At 28.7% G+C, this 24,079-nt stretch overlaps 2 long non-coding RNA genes and 1 pseudogene across 2 annotated transcripts; 2 read left to right on the plus strand and 1 right to left on the minus strand.

Annotated features, from left to right (window-relative positions):
- The first annotated feature begins 5,263 nt into the window (after window positions 1-5,263).
- LOC145017968 (uncharacterized) lies at window positions 5,264-7,892 on the plus strand. The gene is made up of 3 exons (XR_013666754.1): window positions 5,264-5,770; window positions 6,693-6,796; window positions 7,222-7,892. It is a non-coding gene; the product is annotated as an uncharacterized LOC145017968 (long non-coding RNA).
- A 12,826-nt stretch (window positions 7,893-20,718) lies between these two features.
- Window positions 20,719-21,897, minus strand: LOC145016627 (uncharacterized; annotated as a pseudogene).
- A 660-nt stretch (window positions 21,898-22,557) lies between these two features.
- On the plus strand, window positions 22,558-23,794 carry LOC145014652 (uncharacterized). Its single transcript, XR_013665570.1, has 3 exons — window positions 22,558-22,803; window positions 22,919-23,048; window positions 23,689-23,794. It is a non-coding gene; the product is annotated as an uncharacterized LOC145014652 (long non-coding RNA).
- The last annotated feature ends 285 nt before the right edge of the window (window positions 23,795-24,079 follow it).

Raw genomic sequence — 24,079 nt, forward strand, 5'->3', positions numbered from 1 at the left:
TTCCCTAACTAGCTTGCGGATACTATTACATATCCGCTTACTAGTTAGTTAAAGCTAGTCGGAACCCCTATCAACACAAAGCAAGCAACATTCATGCATTGAGTAACCATTACCAAGCATAACCCAACCAGGCTACCATACCGACTAACCAACCCTAGCATAAAGCTCAATAAACTCATACAACAGGCATATATGGCATCCTTTCTAGATCCTTAGCCCCAATCTAGCATGCAGTTCTCATAGTCCTATCATATAACATAACATAGCATGTATGGGTATCTTGGGGAAAACTTACTTAAGCTTTGCCGATCACACGCCTCACACACCTCATTCTTTCCCAATCTCCTTATTTTTTTAAATTAAAAAACAATTTTTTTTTCTTGAAAAAAATCCATCAAGCCCTCGGTTTGAGTCCATACACCCCTGATGGTGTGACCAAAACACTCAAACCAAGGCTCTAATACCAACTTGTAACATCCCAAAATCGAGACCCAATTTTTTTTGTTTTAAAGTATATTACTTGTAAAAATAGTTAACAAAAAACAACATTGTAATCCTTTCAAACATAACGTCACAAATCGCAAGTCTCAAACCATATTAGTAATTAGTATAATATCATAGTACAATCCAAGGTTTCTCAAATGCGGAATATCATGTGTGGATGTGTGATGCACTACTACCCCGCCGGCTCCTTCCCTTTAGATGAAGAGGTACCTGAAACCAAAACTAAAAACTGTAAGCACAAAGCTTAGTGAGTTCCCCCATCATACTCATACCAAATAATGCATAATCTTCGGTATCTTTCAATCAGAAACTGTCGATCATAGCCAAGAGTTGGTCTCCTCCTCGGTATCTTTCAACTAGTAACCGAGAACTAACCTCCCATTTCGTATCATTAAACTGGTAACTTGGAGCTACCCTCCCCTTCGGTATCTTTCAACCAGTAACCGGGGACTATTTCACCCCTACTACTGCTAACACGTATCAAGCATAGTAAATGCATCAAGCACAATAGTCATATCAGACATAATAATCATATCTCATCTCAATACTAGATAATTATCACAAAGTCAATCATCTATCCAACACTCTTACCCGTGGTCAGCATTGTGGCCGTAGACCCACTCCTACAGGGAGAAAACTCACCTCAAAGTCGTGTAGTCTCTGCAGTGATCTCGGTGTAAAACCAACTCTCCTCGAATCTTCAATCCCTACACAACAACTTTTCTAACTTATCAATTTGTACTTGTAACCCTTATAAGAGGCTGCTTTGGGTTGAGATAATGTATTTAAATAGGGTGTAAACCCTAAACATTAGGGTTTTGTCCAGACAGCTCCTACTCGTCGAGTGTGCCTCCTGACTCGTCCAGTAGATCACTAAAACCCCCGTAATAAGTTGAGTCTACTCGACAAGTTGGGCCCCCAACTTGCCGAGTCTCAAAGTAAATTACAACATTAATTTAATTTAAATACGTACAAAGAACCGGGTGTTACACAGAGTTGCTGGAACCTGATCCTCGAGTAACAACCATACTGAAACACAATAGGAAATCATTAGAAATCAGGCTAAAGCACAAAACCAACACACACACTTCTACAAGTTTCTTAGTTCCTTAAGGTTCCTCCAAATCCGAATACAGATCCGGTGCTTTCGGTATTATGGGCCCAATACTACCTTCCACACCAACCCGTATTTGCCTCGAGTTATCCCATCAAGACCCAAAGTTACCAATATTCTACTTCCTTACACCAGCTAAGAACTCATCCTGTAGGCTCCTTGGAATCACTACTAAGAATCTAGACACTAACTCTAGACTGCTCCCCAGTACTCCTTCGCCTCACGTGACCTTCGTTGTCCTTGCCATTTGCTTTGCGTATGCCAATTGTACATAATACGAGACTTGATATACATTCAAATAAATGAACCTAGCGCAAATTCACAGCCAAATAAGGAACATGAAGAAAGGCTAAATCAGGCATTCTGAGGCTATAAAATCCTAGCTATGTACAACTATATAACATACATAGAGCAAACAGTAATGACAAATTCAATGTCATAAGAGTGAACTCCTAGGCTAAGGCATCATAAATTAGGCAACAATACCACCCTATCTCTACAAGATTCCTTAGCCTGCCTCTAACTAGCTTGCAATTCTACCACCTCATAGTAAATCCATTATGCAATATTTATAATGTAGATTTGGGTATTTTGGGAAACTGCCACTCTAGCGCTGGTTGATTGTATACAATGCTTCTTTGGATTTTTTTCTCCTTTAAAAATTTGCATTTCCTTGTTAAGTTCTTCAAAAACTTTCAAATCCTTAGATTGAGTTTTGAATCACCTTAACGTTCTCCAAATCCCTCAAATCAGGGCTCTGATACCAAATTGTAACACCTTAATTTTCAAACCAAAATTTTAATTTTACGTTATCAAAATCATGGTTTCACAAAACAAGTTTTCAAGTACATACTTATTTAAAACATTCATTTCCATAATATCAAAGTTCACATCCGTCCCAGCAGCAAGCATCCTAGTGAGCGACAGTTTCCGAAAATACCTACTGGGATGCTTGCTGATAATCCATAATTCGCTTTCTTGCGGTCCTCAAAAGTACCTGACACATATAATCAACAATTGTAAGCATAAATCTTAGTGATTTCCCCAAAAATACCACGTATAGAACAACATAAAATAAACAATTATGGACTATCAGCAATCCTGGGGACTATAAGCAGTCCCAATGAGCTACAGCATACCCGATGGGTTATCAGCCACCCGGGAGACTATCAGCAGTCTCATTCACATACAATCAGCATAATAAAAGCAACAAGACCCAGCTAGTCATCACATATATACCTATTCTACCACACAGTTGAGAATAAGTGAGGAGACTCACCTGACATTGACAGCTAGTAATCCTCATGCACGGACTATGAGAACTATACTCTGCCTAATTAACATAATATTTAGCCCTAATTAATAATTAAGGTGTAAAAGCCAACTCAGAAGTCCAATTCCTACGGATAAACCTTCTAAGAGAAAAAAGGATCTCTTTTCCCTTCTCATAGTCCAAAACTCGAAACCTTGACCAAGGGTCAAAGTCAAAGAAAGTCAACATAGTCAACACTTAGCGAGTATGTTGAGCTTACCAACCTTACGTTGGGCATACCACGGAGCCAAATTTCATCAAGGATGGACTAGGCTACACTGTGTGTAGCCAGGAGTATGCGTTGCGCGCTCTGTCTGCCTAAATTTCTACCAAGTTAGTGTCTTAATCCTTTATGACAATCAACTCAACCACATACCTGACTAATCTAAGACATCTTAATCCATAAAGTCATTGGATTTAAGCCATTGCATGGATATGAAAGGCTCAAAGCATCACTTCATCCATTTTAAGCTAATTTACTCATGCATTAACAAAAGAGGGAGGTCAAGCAATCATTTTTATGAATCTAAATGATCTAATATGCATGAAAGGATAGCTAAAACCCTCTGGAGTGTCCTAAACTCATAAAGGTCCAAACTTGGTGACTTTTAGCTCATAACTCATAAATCAAAGAGAACTTAAAGAAACCTTGCCAAGGTATAGTAACAAAATTCCCTATCCAATAGCCACACATTTATGATACATCCATATTTTTCATATCACACAGATACTAAATTTTAAAGTGACCATAAGACCCATACAATGACATCACATTCGGTCACACTTTTATGGTATGTCCGTTGATCATTTTTGTACTAGTATGGATCATATGCCTTCGTATGGGATGGTGGATGAACATAACTAGAACGTGAGCCTAAAAGTTTGATAGGATGATGAAAAAGGCCTAAAAATCTGATGGGATTACAAAGAGAGCCTAATATTACGAGAGGATGATGACAAAAACCTACAAGTCTGGTGGGATGAGGCGAGAGCCTACATACCCGATAGGATGATAGCAAAACAGTGTAAGACTACAAGCCAACATGTCTAAGATAATGGGGGGCGTTTATGATGGGATCGTAACTCTATAGTTTTTATATGAAGTATCCTACCTAATAAATAATGATCCTTTTGCCACATGTCCTATTCTCTTTGATTTTGACACATGACAATTTCTAAGATTTTTGATTTAATGTATTTTCAACATGTATATTTCTTATTTGTTCCAGTAGATTTTAGTTGACAACTCACTAAATTATTTATGCAAAATTAATGTCAAAATAAATCATAATAAATACCATAAATAATGCCTCCAAAATTGCTTCCTTTCTAAAGTAAATCCGGAAATTTAGTCTATATTGACAATATCCAGTCATTCATAAAAGCTTTTAGTATGAAGTCGCTTCTTCTGGATATTTATCCTTGCAGACACCACCATGATGTTTTCTTTTACTTTCTATGTGTTTTAATTTTTGTTATGATGCTTAATTTTGTTCTTGGTTGCAAAATTTTAAGATTTCGTGACATTCTTCATAATTTACATGGCAAGGATGTTAAGAAAAGGGTATGCTAACTCAAATTGTTGTTTATTTTTACTTCAAATTCTAATTTTTTTAGTTCCTTCATAACATATTGAAGAGTTTTAATCTCAATCGAATTATCTCTAATAATGAAAATGTTTATCTGGGTTGTACGTAACTGGTGAATCCCCATTTCAACATATTATATTCATTTGGACTACCAACTCTTCGACAAATTGTCACATTGGAATTAATTCATTGATTTATCTATTTTCCAGTTTCCATTCTTATAATCAGTAACACTAATTACATAAACTTTTATTTCCTTCGTATAAGTTGCATCTACCAATATATTCTTAAGATAATATGACCAAATCTATATATATATATAGGAAAGATCATTCGAGAACTCAAAGTTTTTTGAGAACCCGAGAACTCAACAATGATCGTTAGATTAAAATAATAGAGAGTTAGGATGCTTTGTGGTATATTTGTAAATATATGGAAATAAAAATGGACGGGGGCATCTTATTAAAAGGAATCAGGGGTATTTTTGGGACAGTGTAATTGTTTCCCCTTTTTCAGATTTAATCACGTTAACTTTGCCCCTATCTCTCTCTCTCTCTCTCTCTCTCTCTCTCCTCTCTCTCTCTCTCTCTCTATTTTGCCCCTCTCTCTACACCTACATCACGTCTTCATCGTTGATTGTTGGATGAATCCACCGTTTGAAATCCGTGGCTGCCTTCGATAATCGTCACCCCCATCAATTGATCGGCTTCCTCATCGTGTCCCTCTCTTTTTCTCCCTCACACACACATCTTTATGCCTTCGAGATGAAAATTCATTTGATTAGGATAACATTGGAGAGAATCGAGCACGCCGATCTTCCCTAAAACCAACATCACCACCATCGTCTCCTCCTAAACCTACACCATATCCGCCTCCATTAAAACCTACACTGTAATCACCTCTTGAAATAGATCTTATTGTGTTTGTATCTGGTTATTGATGAAGTCTGAGGAGTTAAATGTCTTCACTCATCGTCTTCATATTGATGAATCTAGGTTTGCAGACTGCTCTATAAAAAACGAAACGAAATTCGCATCTCCACTGTATTTCGGACGATTGACTGAGTATTTGATTAGAGAAGCTTCCACTGCCAAATCAACCTTTGATTAGAGAAGACGATCCTATGCCGATCAAGTATTTGATTTTACAAGCATCTATTTCCAAATCGACCTAACCAAATATTTACCACATATAACCACCAATAAATCGAAATGAAAACTCTGACAATCAAGTACCTACAACTATAATCAGGTAAATCGTTAATCTCATTTTCTGAATGTTTATTTTAGTATTTATGTTCTTCTCATAAGTTAAAGGTTTCTTTGAGCGACCAGATAAGGTTTTATTACAGATAAGGTTGTTCAATAATCATTGTTGGGATCCAGCTTATCAAACATGTTGTTAGTTATTGGTTGTGCTTTTTTTACTAGTTGCATTGTGCATTATCTAACAGTTAAATGTTTCAACCAGACAATTCACCATTTTGGAATCTGATTCCACTCCTTTGTATGGTGGAATTTAGATCTCTGGAATCACTCATTTAGTGATTTGTATTTATGGCTCTTTTTTTAGTTTTTGGTATTATATGTTTTTATGTTATGTCATCTTTTTTAGGTATTGGGATTTGAGACAATAGAATCCAGTCCACACACAACAACTACCTGATTGTTGCTATGGACTTACAATGAGACATCCTTTGATGGTTGTTGTAACAACAGATAGAAATCTTATTGCATTCAACTTACAAAACCCTCAAGTAAACTGTTTTATATCATTTTGAACAGATGCTAGGAAAAGCCAAAGCTTTAACCTGATAATTCTCAATAAAATAAGATCCCCAAATTAATACACCATTCTAACAAAATGCAAATGCAAGTAAACCAAATTTACAACCTACACCATTTCCAAAAGGACAACCTAATAGATTATCAATATCCTAACTACTAACTGTAATTGCTCAAATATGCACTACATGATCTAAGACCATCTACCACATAGAAAATCACTTAAAAACCTTTTTACAGATTTAATTTTATTTCCATTTTCATCCCTCAAGGATGATGTAATTTGGTGTACTTCATATAAGGATTATATATGCTTAAAGTGGTATAGTCCACTAGTCAAAAAAGTATGCATTGGTATTTGATGCTGTTTATACACCTAAAATTACCAGATTACTTAGAGAAGCAAGAGAATATGGAGCCAAATTTGTTACAGGGGCGGAAATGTTTATAGGGCTGGCTTAAGAACAATATGAAAGATTTATAGGGTTACCAGGTAAGATTTTTAAAATTTTAAATTATATGATACTAGTTGTGAGACCCGTATGTTATATGAGTTGGATAAAACAAAAAATAAATAAATATGAAGGTTTAAATAAAAATTTATTTAAATATGAAATTTAAAATTTGAATTTAAAAGGAAACATATTAAATACTATATGAGTTGTAATATTGTAATTTATTGGTTATTTTCAATTAAGGTAATCATTAATTAAGGTGTAAATATGATGTGTTAATTAAGAAATATAAAAAATGAGTCAATGACAAATGGAAAAAACATTTATTCAAAAATATCACAAAATGACAAGTGTCAAAACTCATAAGAGATTGACATGTGGCAAAAAAAACCTTCATTTATTAAGGAGGATTTCATACTTTTCCTTTTCCTTTTTTATTATTAATTATACTTTGCAATTACAGCACCTAAGGAGTTATTTAGTGAGATTATGGTAAAGTATTGATTGTTGTGGGCCATTCACTTTGGTATGTACCTCCTTGTATTACACATTAAGGGTAATGTTTGCATATTATCTATCTCAATATATACATATTTCAAAAATTTCTCACTTGCAAACGTATATCTTTTTCCTTTTTTTTTTATTGTAACAGGTTCTTCCTATCATGATTGATGTTGGAACCAACAATGACAACCTTCTAGAAAATCCCTTGTGTAACTTTTTTTTCTTCTTTTCTTGATTTTTTTTCCGAACCTTATTAAGTAAATTACATGTGATTCACATGTAAATCATATATGAATCACATGTGATATACATATAGTTAACATATAAATTACATGCAAATCACATGTTATTCACATATGAATTATATGTGATTCACACGTAAATCATATGTTATTCACATGTAAATCATATATGATTAGATGTGATTCACATGTAAATCACATATAAATCACATGTTATTCACATATGAATCAGATGTAACTCATATATGAATTAGATGTAATTCACATGTAATTCACATATGAATTACATGTGATTCACATGTAAATCACAAATGTATTTTTATGAGTGTTTTTGCATCAACCGATTTTTTTTCTTATAGATTTGAAAAAATTGTAGTGAATATTGAAGAGATGAAAAACGATAAATTAAAGAAAATATGGAAATATTGACACGAAGACATGAAAAAGGCTTTAAAATCTGTAGCATTTTTTATTTTTTATATTTCATTTTCTATTGAATAAAATACTTGTACTATTATGTTTACAGATTAATTAATAAATATGAGATTTGTTGTGATTTACTTATTAATATTATAGTATAAGAAATGTACATATGTGCATTTGAAAAATTTGCACAAATGCACCTAAAAATTTACTTTAAAAAAATGCAGTTAAAAAAAAAAGAAAAAAAAAACTGCAGTTTTTTTTAAATACAATTTTTTTTTTTGAAAAAATGTAACTTTCTTTAAAAAAACTTACAATTTTTTAAAAAAAAAATTGTAGTTTTTTATTTAAAAATGAAGTTTTTTTAAAAAAAAATTGCAGCTTTTTTTGAAAAAATTGCAGTTTAAAAAAAAAATCAATTTTTTTTTTCAAAAATTCATTTTTTCTAAAAAAATTAAAAAATCTGCATTTAAAAAAAAACGAAAAATACTATTTTTAAAAAAATATGAAAATTTGATTTATGATGCAAATTTTTAGACATTTATATTAATATGTTAAATAACACTAAAAAAATTAAATATTAAATGAGATTGGTAAGATGATAGTCATGTCCTTAATAAATTACTTTTGATCCAATGGTCCACTTTTTGTTCTCGAGTTCTTGGGAAACTATGAGTTCTCAACCTTATATATATATATATATATATATATATATATATATATATATATATATATATATATATATATATATATATATATATATATATATATATATACACACCACCATTTTCTTAAGACAGTAAGGAAATAATCCACTCCACCATATTCAGAGCAATGGACTTTGTTTTGAGCCATAAAAGTCAAATTCTTTATATTAATTGATCCTATACATATTTTATTATTATTATTATTATTATTATTATTATTATTATTATTATTATTATTATTCGTAAATAAAGAGTTTAAGAGGACAAGTTTTAGTAATTTTATCACTATGGGAGTTAAAGACGTTAAGAAGAAGATTAATAATGTCTACGAAGAAGTTAATAACATTATGGTTGTAGGCAGTTTTTCCAGCCTTTACAATTCTTCTACTAAAGGGTAAAATTTTGGAAATAGAAGTTTATGAAGTAGTTAGAACATGGAAATTTGGTATGATAAGACAAGTCTTTGCAGCCTTTGCAATTCTTCTAGTAAATGGTAAAATTTTGGAAATAGAAGTTTATGAAGTAGTTTGAACATGAAAATTTGGTATGATAAGACAAAGATGATGGTTGAGTTATTGACTGCCTATTTTCTGATATTTCATCTTTTAGTTGAAAAAAATTACAAAGCAGTAAATTCCATATGGAAATTTGAATTTAACACTTTCAAGTTTTTTTTTTTTTTAACATTATGAACTTTTATCTGAAATGTAATGAACTTTTATCTGAAATTTTGGACTTTGGAGTGGATTTTCCCTTAAAAAGGAACATTATGATGGGTCATTGGGTAGAAGTTTCAAAATACAATGTTTTGGATCTGAAATCATAATGGTTACTCTTACAAATTTATGTTTGTTTTTGTACACTTTCTCCTTTTTTATTGATTGTAAACGGTCTATATAATTGTGTTTCTTAATTAATGAGAATAATAGGTAGAATTATTTATTTATTTATTTATTTATTTTACAAACATGTTGAAATAACAAATGAGATTCACATTTTGAATGCTAAAACTAAATTATATATAGTTTAAACTTACAGTATGAATCTGAAATAGGTCAACGTAAAATTAAAATTAAAAAACCTTATAACATATGGATATCTATTTATAAAAGATGTAAAATAATCAATTTTGTTATGTTTTTCTAGAAACAAAAAAGTTAATCCCTAAAAATGATTTTTTTAATGATTTTTTTCTTATAATTTGAAGCATGCACATTCATCTAGTACATGTGTATCCCGTCTTTGGTCGTTTATAATTTAAATTCTAGCGTTCATGATTTATTCATTGGTTCCTTATTTAAGAGAAAAATACGGTTTTACTCCCTAAGATTTGGTTAGATTCATTTTTTCAGTCCAACATTGGAAATATTGACAAGATGTATCCCCGTTGTTTAAAGAAATTGCATTGCACGTCCTTAGTCAAACTAAAAAGATCAATTTACCCTCACTTTTATATTTTTGTTTCTCTTTTATATATATATATATATATATATATATATATATATATATATATATATATATATATATATATATATATATATATGTGTGTGTGTGTGTGTGCGCGTGCAAACACGCCCTTGTGTGTGTATATTTATTTATTTATTTGTTCGCTTATATTTTATTTTAATTATTTATATTTTATATTATTTAGGTTTACTTGACATTTTTTTAATACATTGTTTAACGTTTTTTTTTTTACATTTCGTTTGTTTATATATATTTTTTTTGCTATTTTTTGAATAATTTTTTCTTGATTTTTGATGTGTTGTTTGAATACATTTTATTTATTTTTTTGACATTTTGTTTGTTTATATTTTTTAAATATTTTTTTATAAAAAATATAAAAAAGTTTGTTAAATGTGAATATTATTAATATAGATTAAGTATAAAGTTATTTTTTTAATATGATTAATAGATAGGTTAACCAAAATTCGTAAAACATTTCCAAGTTATATAATGGCTAACTTGAAACAATATAACTCGAATACGAACAAAATTTTTAATTATAAAAAATGAACTAAAAAACATTTACACATGTGTTTGAGTTATAAGATTTTTGATTAACATTTTACATTTGGAACAAAATGTAAAAAAAAATTCTAAAACTAAAAAAATTTAATTCGAAGCAATCACTTTTTCGAATTCCAGTTAACCTATACAATAAACCTATTAATAAATAATTTTATGCTTAATATGTGTTCATCATATCCACATTTAACAAACTTTTTTATATTTTTATACAAAAGTACTTATAAAAAGCTTTAAAAAAATATAAATAAAAAAAATATCAAAAAATCATTAAAAATTATATTCGAACAAAACATAAAAAACTAGAAACATTATTCAAAAAAATATCAAAAAAAATATGTAAATGATCAAAATATAAAACACTATAAAAATATATATTCGAATAAAATTTAAAAAATATATATATAAATCTAAAAATATATAAGTAAATAAAATAAAAGGTAAGCGGAAAAATATAAAAAATTAAACAATTATATATATATATATATATATATATATATATATATATATATATATATATATATGATTAGTATTAAATGTGAATCTCAAGTATTGTATGAATGTGTTACTAAATTCTAAACATTAGATATGATATTAGGATAGACGGTATTAACATAAGATATCATTATTATGTCATTACAATTAATTAATTCTAGGATAATTAAAAATATAAATATCATATTTTATTAAAAGAGAAAAATAAAGTAACTAAATTTTAGGTAATCAGGTCAACTCTACCAATTAAAAGGACCAATTCATTTAATAGAAAATCTTTAAATATTATTAAAAGAGAAACCTTATGATATCATCTAAAATAATCTGGATCGTTGATTGTGTTTTCTTTATATGTTTTACACCCTTAGATCAATTTGCTTACGTCACATTGATCAAACAAGAAGTCAATCCGTTATATTAGGAAATTAAATGTAGGAATTGAATGAAAATGATATTTGAATTCTTTACAAACTTACAACTACAAAATTGGTTCCTTATTAATGTAAACCTGAAATTTAGGCTCTATTTCCATTCAAAATTGCTTTCCAAATACATTATATGTTGAAATCTCGGAAACTATTAATTTCAAATTTCAAAAGTTTCGGATATTTTTATGAATCAATACACTTTCAAACATGATATCCTTTATTTTAAGTTTAAATGAGATTTCAATTAATTACATGCTAATTTTCATCATATTGACTTGTATATACATTTCAAACCATTTTAATAATCGATTTACACAAACATTATGTCGTAATTCTTACGTAGAAAACAAATGGAAAAAACCTTCAACCTTCCCATCAGTCTGATTAGTCGAATAAATGTATGTATTTCTTCCTTAAATCATTTTAATCTGTAAGTTTGATATTGTTTTCGAAATTATATGTTTTTACTCATTCATATGGTTCTTTGTTGAATACTTATAATTTGGATGTATAATGTTGTTTTTGATTTTTTTTTTTTTTTTTTTTTTTTTTTGATGTTGTGTTCGATTCTTGGTTCCATCTTTTTAATCGGTAACTATGATCCTATTTTCTAAAGCAGTAAACTCAATGTTAAAATTGAATGTTATATATAATGAAATTATGATGTTACATGTGTGTGTATACCTTTGTAAAAAATCAATAGACAAGACAAGAGATGACATTACGTAATATAACAGACGGGTTGTACAAAAAATATGAACACCCTCATTAGAAAGTTTTTTTTATGTCTCCGGTAGTAACAAAATAAGTATAACAAATATACCTTCTCAACAATTGATGTGAGCTTTAAAGTTAAATATACGAATGTTGTGAAAGATGAAAATAGGCTTCCGTATTCTTTTTTCAAAAAGAATCGGTACCATATATAGGCAAGTAAGAATGCACGGTATAATAGAAGTGTGCACTCAACTAGAGTCAGCATTTGACCCTGAAATACCAAAAACGCTCCTTAGAACCTTCTGAAAAAAAAATCAGGTATACTTAAGGACCAAAAATGTAATCTACTCTAAACTTAAGAAAAACTATATATATATATATATATATATATATATATATATATATATATATATATATATATATATATAAATTTTGTTGTTATGCTATATGTTTTTCAGTTTTGGTTCAAAGACAAAATGGTGATTAAAAAAAAACTAATAGTTAGGCTGTTAACTTAGGCAATCATAAAAGTTTTATGAAACAGTGAAACAAGATCCAAAAACTACAACTTGATTCTTTTAGGGACCAAAACCAAAAAAAATCAACTAAACACAAGGACCAAATACGTAAATCACCAAAAATAAATGATTAGTATTATGTGTGTATATATATATATATATATATATATATATATATATATATATATATATATAATATATATATATATATATATATATATATATATATATATATATGATTAGTATTAAATGTGAATCTCAAGTATTGTATGAATGTGTTACTAAATTCTAAACATTAGATATGATATTAGGATAGACGGTATTAACATAAGATATCATTATTATGTCATTACAATTAATTAATTCTAGGATAATTAAAAATATAAATATAATATTTTATTAAAAGAGAAAAATAAAGTAACTATATTTTAGGTAATCAGGTCAATTCTACCAATTAAGAGGACCAATTCATTTAATAGATAATCATTAAATATTATTAAAAGAGAAACCTTATGATATCATCTAAAACAATCTGGATCGTTGATTGTGTTTTGTTTATATGTTTTACACCCTTAGATCAATTTGCTTACGTCACATTGATCAAACAAGAAGTCAATCCGTTATATTAGGAAATTAAATGTAGGAATTGAATGAAAATGATACTTGAATTCTTTACAAACTTACAACTACAAAATTGGTTCCTTATTAATGTAAACCTGAAATTTAGGCTCTATTTCCATTCAAAATTGCTTTCCAAATACATTATATGTTAAAATCTCGGAAACTATTAATTTCAAATTTCAAAAGTTTCGGAATTTTTATGAACCAATACACTTTCAAACATGATATCCTTTATTTTATGTTTAAATGAGATTTCAATTAATTACCTGCTAATTTTCATCATATTGACTTGTATATACATTTCAAACAATTTTAATAATCGATTTACACAAACATTATGTCATAATTCTTACGTAGAAAACAAATGGAAAAAAACTTCAACCTTCCCATCAGTCTGATTCGTCGAATAAATGTATGTATTTCTTCCTTAAATCATTTTAATCTGTAAGTTTGATATTGTTTTCGAAATTATATGTTTTTACTCATTCGTATGGTTCTTTGTTGAATACTTATAATTTGGATGTATAATGTTGTTTTTGATTTTTTTTTTTTTTTTTTTTTTTTTTTTTTTTTTTTTTTTTTGATGTTGTGTTCGATTCTTGGTTCCATCTTTTTAATCGGTAACTATGATCCTATTTTCGAAAGCAGTAAACTCAATGTTAAAATTGAATGTTATATATAATGAAATTATGATGTTACATGTGTGTGTATACCTTTGTAAAAAATCAATAGACAAGACAAGAGATGACATTACATAATATAACAGACGGGTTGTACAAAAAATATGAACGCCCTCATTAGAAAGTTTTTTTTATGTCTCCGGTAGTAACAAAATAAGTATAAGAAATATACCTTCTCAACAATTGATGTGAGCTTTAAAGTTAAATATACGCATGTTGTGAAAGATGAAAATAGGCTTCCGTATTCTTTTTTCAAAAAGAATCGGTACCATACATGGGCAAGTAAGAATGCACCGTATAATAGAAGTGTGGACTCAACTAGAGTCAGCATTTGACCCTGAAATACCAAAAACGCTCCTCAGAACCTTCTGAAAAAAAATCAGGTATACTCAAGGACCAAAAATGTAATCTAGTCTAAACTTAAGAAAAACTATATATATATATATATATATATATATATATATATATATATATATATATATATATATATATTGTTGTTATGCTATATGTTTTTCAGTTTTGGTTCAAAGACAAAATGGTGATTAAAAAAAAACTAATAGTTAGGCTGTTAACTTAGGCAATCATAAAAGTTTTATGAAACAGTGAAACAAGATCCAAAAACTACAACTTGATTCTTTTAGGGACCAAAACTAAAAAAAAATCAATTAAACACAAGGACCAAATACGTAAATCACCAAAAATAAATGCTTAGTATTGTGTATATATATATACACACACACACATATATATATATATATATATATATATATATATATATGATTCGTATTAAATGTGAATCTTAAGTATTGTATGAATGTGTTACTAAATTCTAAACATTAGATATGATATTAAGATAGACGGTATTCACATAAGATATCATTATTATGTCATTACAATTAATTAATTCTAGGATAATTAAAAATATAAATATAATATTTTATTAAAAGAGAAAAATAAAGTAACTAAATTTTAGGTAATCAGCAATTAAAAGGACCAATTCATTTAATAGAAAATCATTAAATATTATTAAAAAAGAAACCTTATGATATCATCTAAAACAATCTGGATCGTTGATTGTGTTTTCTTTATATGTTTTACACCCTTAGATCAATTTGCTTACGTCACATTGATCAAACAAGAAGTCAATCCGTTATATTAGGAAATTAAATGTAGGAATTGAATGAAAATGATACTTGAATTTTTTACAAACTTACAACTACAAAATTGGTTCCTTATTAATGTAAACCTGAAATTTAGGCTCTATTTCCATTCAAAATTGCTTTCCAAATACATTATATGTTGAAATCTCGGAAACTATTAATTTCAAATTTCAAAAGTTTCGGATATTTTTATGAACCAATACACATTCAAACATGATATCATTTATTTTATGTTTAAATGAGATTTCAATTAATTACCTGCTAATTTTCATCATATTGACTTGTATATACATTTCAAACAATTTTAATAATCGATTTACACAAACATTATGTCATAATTCTTACGTAGAAAACAAATGGAAAAAAACTTCAACCTTCCCATCAGTCTGATTCATCGAATAAATGTATGTATTTCTTCCTTAAATCATTTTAATCTGTAAGTTTGATATTGTTTTCGAAATTATATGTTTTTACTCATTCGTATGGTTCTTTGTTGAATACTTATAATTTGGATGTATAATGTTGTTTTTGATTTTTTTTTATTTTTTTTTATTTTTTTTTTTTTGATGTTGTGTTCGATTCTTGGTTCCATCTTTTTAATCGGTAACTATGATCCTATTTTCAAAAGCAGTAAACTCAATGTTAAAATTGAATGTTATATATAATGAAATTATGATGTTAAATGTGTGTGTGTATACCTTTGTAAAAAATCAATAGACAAGACAAGAGATGACATTATATAATATAACAGACGGGTTGTACAAAAAATATGAACGCCCTCATTAGAAAGTTTTTTTTATGTCTCCGGTAGTAATAAAATAAGTATAAGAAATATACCTTCTCAACAATTGATGTGAGCTTTAAAGTTAAATATACGCATGTTGTGAAAGATGAAAATAGGCTTCCGTATTCTTTTTTCGAAAAGAATCGGTACCATACATGGGCAAGTAAGAATGCACAGTATAATAGAAGTGTGCACTCAACTAGAGTCAGCATTTGAGCCTGAAATACCTAAAACGCTCCTCAGAACCTTCTGAAAAAAAATCAGGTATACTTAAGGACCAAAAATGTAATCTACTCTAAACTTAAGAAAAACTATATATATATATATATATATATATATATATATATATATATATATTGTTGTTATGCTATATGTTTTTCAGTTTTGGTTCAAAGACAAAATGGTGATTAAAAAAAAACTAATAGTTAGGCTGTTAACTTAGGCAATCATAAAAGTTTTATGAAACAGTGAAACAAGATCCAAAAACTATAACTTGATTCTTTTAGGGACCAAAACCAAAAAAATTCAACTAAACACAAGGACCAAATATGTAAATCACCAAAAATAAATGATTAGTATTGTGTGTGTGTGTCTATATATATATATATATATATATATATATATATATATATATATATATATATATATATATATATATATATATATATATATATATATATATATGGTTAGTATTAAATGTGAATCTCAAGTATTGTATGAATGTGTTACTAAATTCTAAACATTAGATATGATATTAGGATAGACGGTATTTACATAAGATATCATTATTATGTCATTACAATTAATTAATTCTAGGATAATTAAAAATATAAATATAATATTTTATTAAAAGGACCAATTCATTTAATAGAAAATCATTAAATATTATTAAAAGAGAAACCTTATGATATCATCTAAAACAATCTGGATCGTTGATTGTGTTTTCTTTATATGTTTTACACCCTTAGATCAATTTGCTTACATCACATTGATAAAACAAGAAGTCAATCCGTTATATTAGGAAATTAAATGTAGGAATTGAATGAAAATGATACTTGAATTCTTTACAAACTTACAACTACAAAATTGGTTCCTTATTAATGTAAACCTGAAATTTAGGCTCTATTTCTATTCAAAATTCCTTTCCAAATACATTATATGTTGAAATCTCGGAAACTATTACTTTCAAATTTCAAAATTTTCAGATATTTTTATGAACCGATACACTTTCAAACATGATATCCTCTATTTTATGTATAAATGAGATTTCAATTAATTACCTGCTACTTTCATCATATTGACTTGTATATATATTTCAAACCATTTTAATAATCGATTTACACAAACATTATGTCATAATTCTTACGTAGAAAACAAATGGAAAAAAACTTCAACCTTCCCATTAGTCTGATTAGTCGAATAAATGTATGTATTCTTCCTTAAATCATTTTAGTCTGTAAGTTTCATATTGTTTTCGAAATTATATGTTTTTACTCATTCGTATGGTTCTTTGTTGAATACTTATAATTTGGATGTATAATGTTGTTTTTGATTTTTTTTTTTTTTATTATTTTTTTTTTTTGTCTTCGGTTGTTGGTTCCATCTTTTTAATCGATAACTATGATCCTATTTTCGAAATCAGTAAACTCAATGTTAAAATTGAATGTTATATATAATGAAATTATGATGTTACATGTGTGTATACCTTTGTAAAAAATCAATAGACAGAACAAGAGATGACATTACATAATATAATAGACGGGTTGTACAAAAAATATGAACGTCCTCATTAGAAAGTTTTTTTATGTCTCCGGTAGTAACAAAATAAGTATAAGAAATATACCTTCTCAACAATTGATGTGAGCTTTAAAGTTAAATATACGCATGTTGTGAAAGATGAAAGTAGGCTTCCATATTCTTTTTTCAAAAAGAATCGGTACCATACATGGGCAAGTAAGAATGCACGGTATAATAGAAGTGTGCACTCAACTAGAGTCAGCATTTGAGCCTGAAATACCAAAAACGCTCCTCAGAACCTTCTGAAAAAAAAATCAGGTATACTCAAGGACCAAAAATGTAATCTACTCTAAACTTAAGAATATATATATATATATATATATATATATATATATATATATATATATATATATATATATATATATATATATATATATATATATAAATTTTGTTGTTATGCTATATGTTTTTTAGTTTTGGTTCAAAGACAAAATGGTGATTAAAAAAAAAAACTAATAGTTAGACTGTTAACTTAGACAATCATAAAAGTTTTATGAAACAGTGAAACAAGGTTCAAAAACTACAACTTGATACTTTTAGGGACCAAAACCAAAAAAATCAACTAAACACAAGGACCAAATACGTAAATCACCAAAAATAAATGAAAAAACACAATGGATTATGAGAAATCACAAAAAATAAGAACCAAACCTAGGAACCAACATCGAACAAAAAGCCTACTTTCTTTACTTCAAAAAAAATCAACATACCTTCACATACTCAAAACCGTAGAGAGAATTTCACAAAAAAAAATGTTATTTCATTAAAAAAGGAGCTTGAAAAAAAAGATGGTGGTAAACCGAAGAAGGCATATCAAAAAAACAAAAAAAAAAAACAAAAAAAAAAACAAAAAAAAAACAAAAAAAACCCGAATATATAAACATAAATAATGGACCTGATAAATGATTTCTATCATATTATCCGTAAAATAAAAAAGCAGTCATCAATGAATCTTAACATTATCGGTGATAGTGACAATAACTTAGATTAAGGAAAAAAATATATCTGATATTAGAGATGAAGTGGAGGGAGATGATTAGCTTCGTTGCAAATTTATTGGTTATAGTTTCTTTATATTAAATATTGTGGGGGGTTTTATGTGGTTCATTTTGAAAGAACATAAATAGGTTGCTATTTTTTGAAATAAACAGTTATATTTCGCAATATAGCCATAAAATAACAATGTATTTTGAAAGTATATTGTTAAATGTTGGATTATATTTGTTTAGATCCATTTTTACGCATGGTTGGCTATATATAGTTGTTTTCCGAGTCACAAGTAAAAAATGTTTGAATGTACTTATATGCGACAAACAAGGTCATTGAACTAATAAAACAAAAAATATTGTTAATAAAGAGGTTCTTTAACGCAATATATATATATCTATATATATATATATATATATATATATATATATATATATATATATATATATATATATATATACCTATTTTAGTGTAATTTCTACACATTTCAATAATACCAATAACCCTACTTATTTTATAATTATTTTGTAATATCTATATAAATTTGTATTTTACTTATGTGTTCCCCACGTTTAATGCGGATCATAATCTAGTTACGTATTAAAGAATAAGTAATATTATTTTTATAGAATAATCACAAAATCATGAAATATATTTCATGCTTTAAGAATTTTTCGATTTCATGAAACTAATTTCTTTCTTTAAGAATTATTCTTATACGATTTCATTGACAATTATTTTTGTACAATATTTACAAATATGAAATTAAAGAATATGATTATTTTTTCTTTTAAAATGAAGTTTTTATTGGAACTTATTTCATTCCTTAAGTATCATAATTTATTCTTTGAGAATACATTCATAAATGTTTTTGAAGTATTGTCATAAAGTTATGAGATACAACAAATTATATGTAGTATTCTTTTTACATAAATTCACAAAAACTATAAACCAATTGAAAATTCTTGAAGAATAATAAATTTTATTTTTACACATAAAAAGATGTTAGACATTATAAGAGTACGGTATAAAATAATCGATTCTTGATATAAATTATGAAAGAATAACGTTTTGGCACTATCTCCATTTTCAGTTACATACGAAAAGCATAATATGGATAGTTTTTTCAGATTTTAATGATTTTCCAAGTTTAAAATACCCTGTGGATATACTTGCTTTTCCAATTAGACCTTCATATGAAAAAATCGGTAGCTTATAAAGCGTTATCCAACTCTAGTGAATGTTATCCCACTAGATCGTCAAGCAAGATTTAACAAGTCGAAAGTTCGTGCACTCTTCTTTTGACGTCAAATAATAATACTTAAGAAAAAAGAATATGTGTTTTCTATTTTCAATTAACGCCAGCATTTCCAACACAAATGAAAAAGAAACATCATATTTTTTTGTGTATTCTTCCAAAAATATGATTATGAGTTTATAACACACCATGAAAATTTCCTTTTTTAAAGAACAAAAATATAAGACTGGAAGGAGTGGGAGGGAAGGTTCCCTCACTTTTGGTGGGTCATACCTTTTTTTCCTTCACTCTTCTTTCCCTCACCTAAAAACCAAGGAGTGGGAGGAAGTATTTCCCTCATTTTTTTTTTTTTTTTTTTTTTTTAATTTAGTTTTATTTTTTTTATTTTAAATAAAATTAATTTTTTATATTTATAAATTTTAAATTAATATCATACATAAAATTTAATTAAAAATAAAAAGCATTTCATTAAGTAAAATAAAAATTACATTAATCCTAATATTTAAAAAAGTAGAAAAAAAAACCGCAAAAAAAAAAAAAAAAAAATCAAACAAACTACAACATAGTACAAATTATTAATTAAAATCCTAATTTTATTTCACCTAGATATGTCACTTGGAATCATCGTCTTCGTCATCGCCTTGATCATCTACATCATTCTCCCAAGCATCACTCTCGTCGTCGGAATCTTTACATTCGACGAACATATCAAAATCCTCGTCTGATTCGTCAAACAAATCATCATTGTGAGATAACTTGTGCGGGGGCTGAATATGAGCCCTATAAATGTGCTCCACCAAATCAGCACGAAGGGCCTGATGAAGGTCGCGATTGTGTACTTCTCTTTTATTCATCCTATACTTTTGTGTACCAACGGCTACTCCTTCGACATTTGGCAAAACTTTATTTTCGTTGTATCGACATATCGCTCTTCCTTCGTCTTCAAGAATCATATTATGCAATATGATACATGCATACATTACGTGTTGTAACCTTTTCACCTCATATGACCTTGCTTCGACCGTTAGTACTTGTCAACGTCTCTTAAGTACACCAAATGCTCGCTCCACATCCTTCCTAGCTGACTCTTGCATCTCTTTAAACTTTTTCCTTTTCGAGTCGTTAGGATATGTAAACGATTTCACAAAAACAGACAAATGAGGATATATACCGTCAGTAAGATAGTATCCATGCTTATATGCTACCCCATTTGCTTGAAAATGTACATCGTGTGACTTTCCAAGGTAGATATCATTGAATACAGGCGACTGGTTGGACCAAATGCACGTTGATGTCATTGTTTGCACCAGTTGGACCAAAGAATGCATGCCATATCCAAAGATCATGTGATGCGATAGCCTCTAGAATGATCGTCCGCTCTTTGTGGTCGCCTCTCATATACTGACCACGCCATGCGTTGGGGCATAGTGACCAACTCCAATGCATGCAATCGATACTACCTAGCATTCCAGGGAATCCATGTTTGCCTTCATGCACCGTATACAATAGGTGGATATCGTTGATAGTTGGTTTGCGCAAATATCGTTGCCCGTAAATCAAACATATCGCTTTGCAGAACTTGTACACAGACTCCCTCACGGTACGCTCTGACATTCTAAAATACTCATCCCATTTGTCTGCGTCCATGCTGTATGCTAGCTGACGAATTGAAGCCGTGCATTTTTGAATGGGAGAGAAACCTTTTTTCCCCTTGCATCCATTTTCCATTGGAAATATGGTAAGCGGCCTTCCAAATCGCCAACAATACGTAAAAATAGTTCCTTCCTCATCCGGAACCAATGTCGAAACTTTACAGCGTAGACGGCGTCATCTGCAAAATAATCTTCTATAAGACGATCATGTCCGGCTTCGTGATTTCTACGTAATGACGGCTTTCTTAGGTTAGGTCGTGCACGTGATGTTTCACCAAGTCGGTTTTGATAGTATGCAACCGTTTTCAACATGATGGAACCGATAAACTTAGCCTCCTCTACTGCCGTCGAATCGGATGATGAAGATGATGACATTTTGAGTAATATTTTTTAGAGAGAAATATAGATTATGGTTTAAAAAATGATAAAATGTTTGAGTATTAATAGATTAAGAAAAGGGAAGGAAAAAAGATATATATATATATATATATATATATATATATATATATATATATATATATATATATATAGATGATCAAATGAGAACACCTAAAAGGTTGAGAATGCGAGAACAGATCTGGACCATTTAAATACATAGATCTAAGGTTATTATTAAAGGGACGATTTATGAAAAAATTTAAAACTAATGGTATTAAAGTGTAAGTTTTAAATTATCAGAAGGGCATAATAGGAATTGCAAGTGTACATATTTCCTATAATTTCTCTCCCTTTCACCCTTTTCCTTTAATCTTTCTCGTATCTATATTCCCCCTTTCTCTTCTCTCTCTCTAGGGTTTCAAAATAAAGCCGACTCCATCTTTCTTGTATCATCACCTCACGCTGCAGCCACCGTTTCCGTCCATCACCGGTGTCACCAGAAGAGGCGCCGTTAAGTCCAGATGAGGAGCTTGCCTTTCTCTCGATTCTTGGGCTAATCTCTCCATCTTCCACACAACACACAAAGACACACAGACACTAACTGTTTGTAGAGATGTCCGGTCGCCATGAAAAGGGCGTCAATGTTCAGGTCCTTCTTCGATGCAGGTACTGTGAATCTAATCCTCTATTTTCGCTTTTGTTTGTTCCTGATTTCGATTACGGTTTCGAGATTCCCTTTTTGATAATCTAATTCGTGTGTGGATCTATAATTGTTTGTTAGGCCTTTTAGTGATGACGAGTTAAGGAACAACGCGCTTCAGGTGGTAACGTGTAATGAGTATCAAAGAAAAGTTGCGGTTTCAAAGAGTGTTGTTGGGATGCAAATCGATAGGGTTTTCACGTTTGACAAGGTACCTGATTTACTAGAACACTTAAACTGATTCTTATTCTTTTCTTTTGATTTGAGGAATTTATAAATTGCATTGCATTGTAAGTTTATTTGAGGATGTTTACAAATTACAGACATGGTTCTGCGTTTTTATTCATTGTTTTGATGATGCATTAATCTTAACCCTGAAAGCAGTTTGATTATAAATCCACTAGCCAGTGAGTCATGTCATGTTAAACTAATTATCAATTATAGAATTTTAAAATTTAAACAAAGCAGTTGCTTTTTGAAGTACAATAACACGTCTTTGCAATTTGATTGTTCAATTCGTGTATGTTGCTTCCTTGCTCCACTATCTAAGTGTGATTAGTTTATAAATTGATCATGATTTTTAAGTGTTAATCATTTATGATTTTCAGCTCTATTCGATTTATTCATCAGTGTTAATACATAATTATAGTTATCATCATACATGATTTTAGTTATCATCATACATGAATAAATCTTTATTCATTACAAGGTTTATGGTAAAAACTAAAAAAGTTTTTTTCCTTTCTCTGCTATCAAAAGGCAAACATACATTCATTTGTGAATCAGTAAATATATATACACAACGTTATTATCTGATTTTTTTTAATTATCCCTGAACTTGATTTTTGCAGGTGTGAACCCAAGAATAACAATGATCATATGTGCCCTTCTTTGTTTTTTTTGTGTGTGATGATAGCAACAAGAAGAATCACAACAAACTAGATTTTTTATCTTCTTGAGTCATTTGTTATTACAACTAAAGTAGATTTTTTTATCTTTATATTTTCCTTTATTCATTAATGATTCCAGATGTATTGGTTTTCTATATTTGTAAATGTACTTTTATACCTTTATGATTACGACTGAATTGAGTCTTTATTTTTAGTTATTTTTTTTGGATGATGTTTTACTCATTCCATCTTTTATTGTTATATATAATCCTTCACAATTAACATAATCAAACCAAATAAAACTGTTGAAAAAATAATAATTTAATGTATGTTTTCTTTCATTTATGAATAC

This window comes from Lactuca saligna, chromosome 9 (assembly GCF_052625555.1).
Source record: "Lactuca saligna cultivar CGN05327 chromosome 9, ASM5262555v1, whole genome shotgun sequence".
Lineage (NCBI taxonomy): Eukaryota > Viridiplantae > Streptophyta > Magnoliopsida > Asterales > Asteraceae > Lactuca > Lactuca saligna.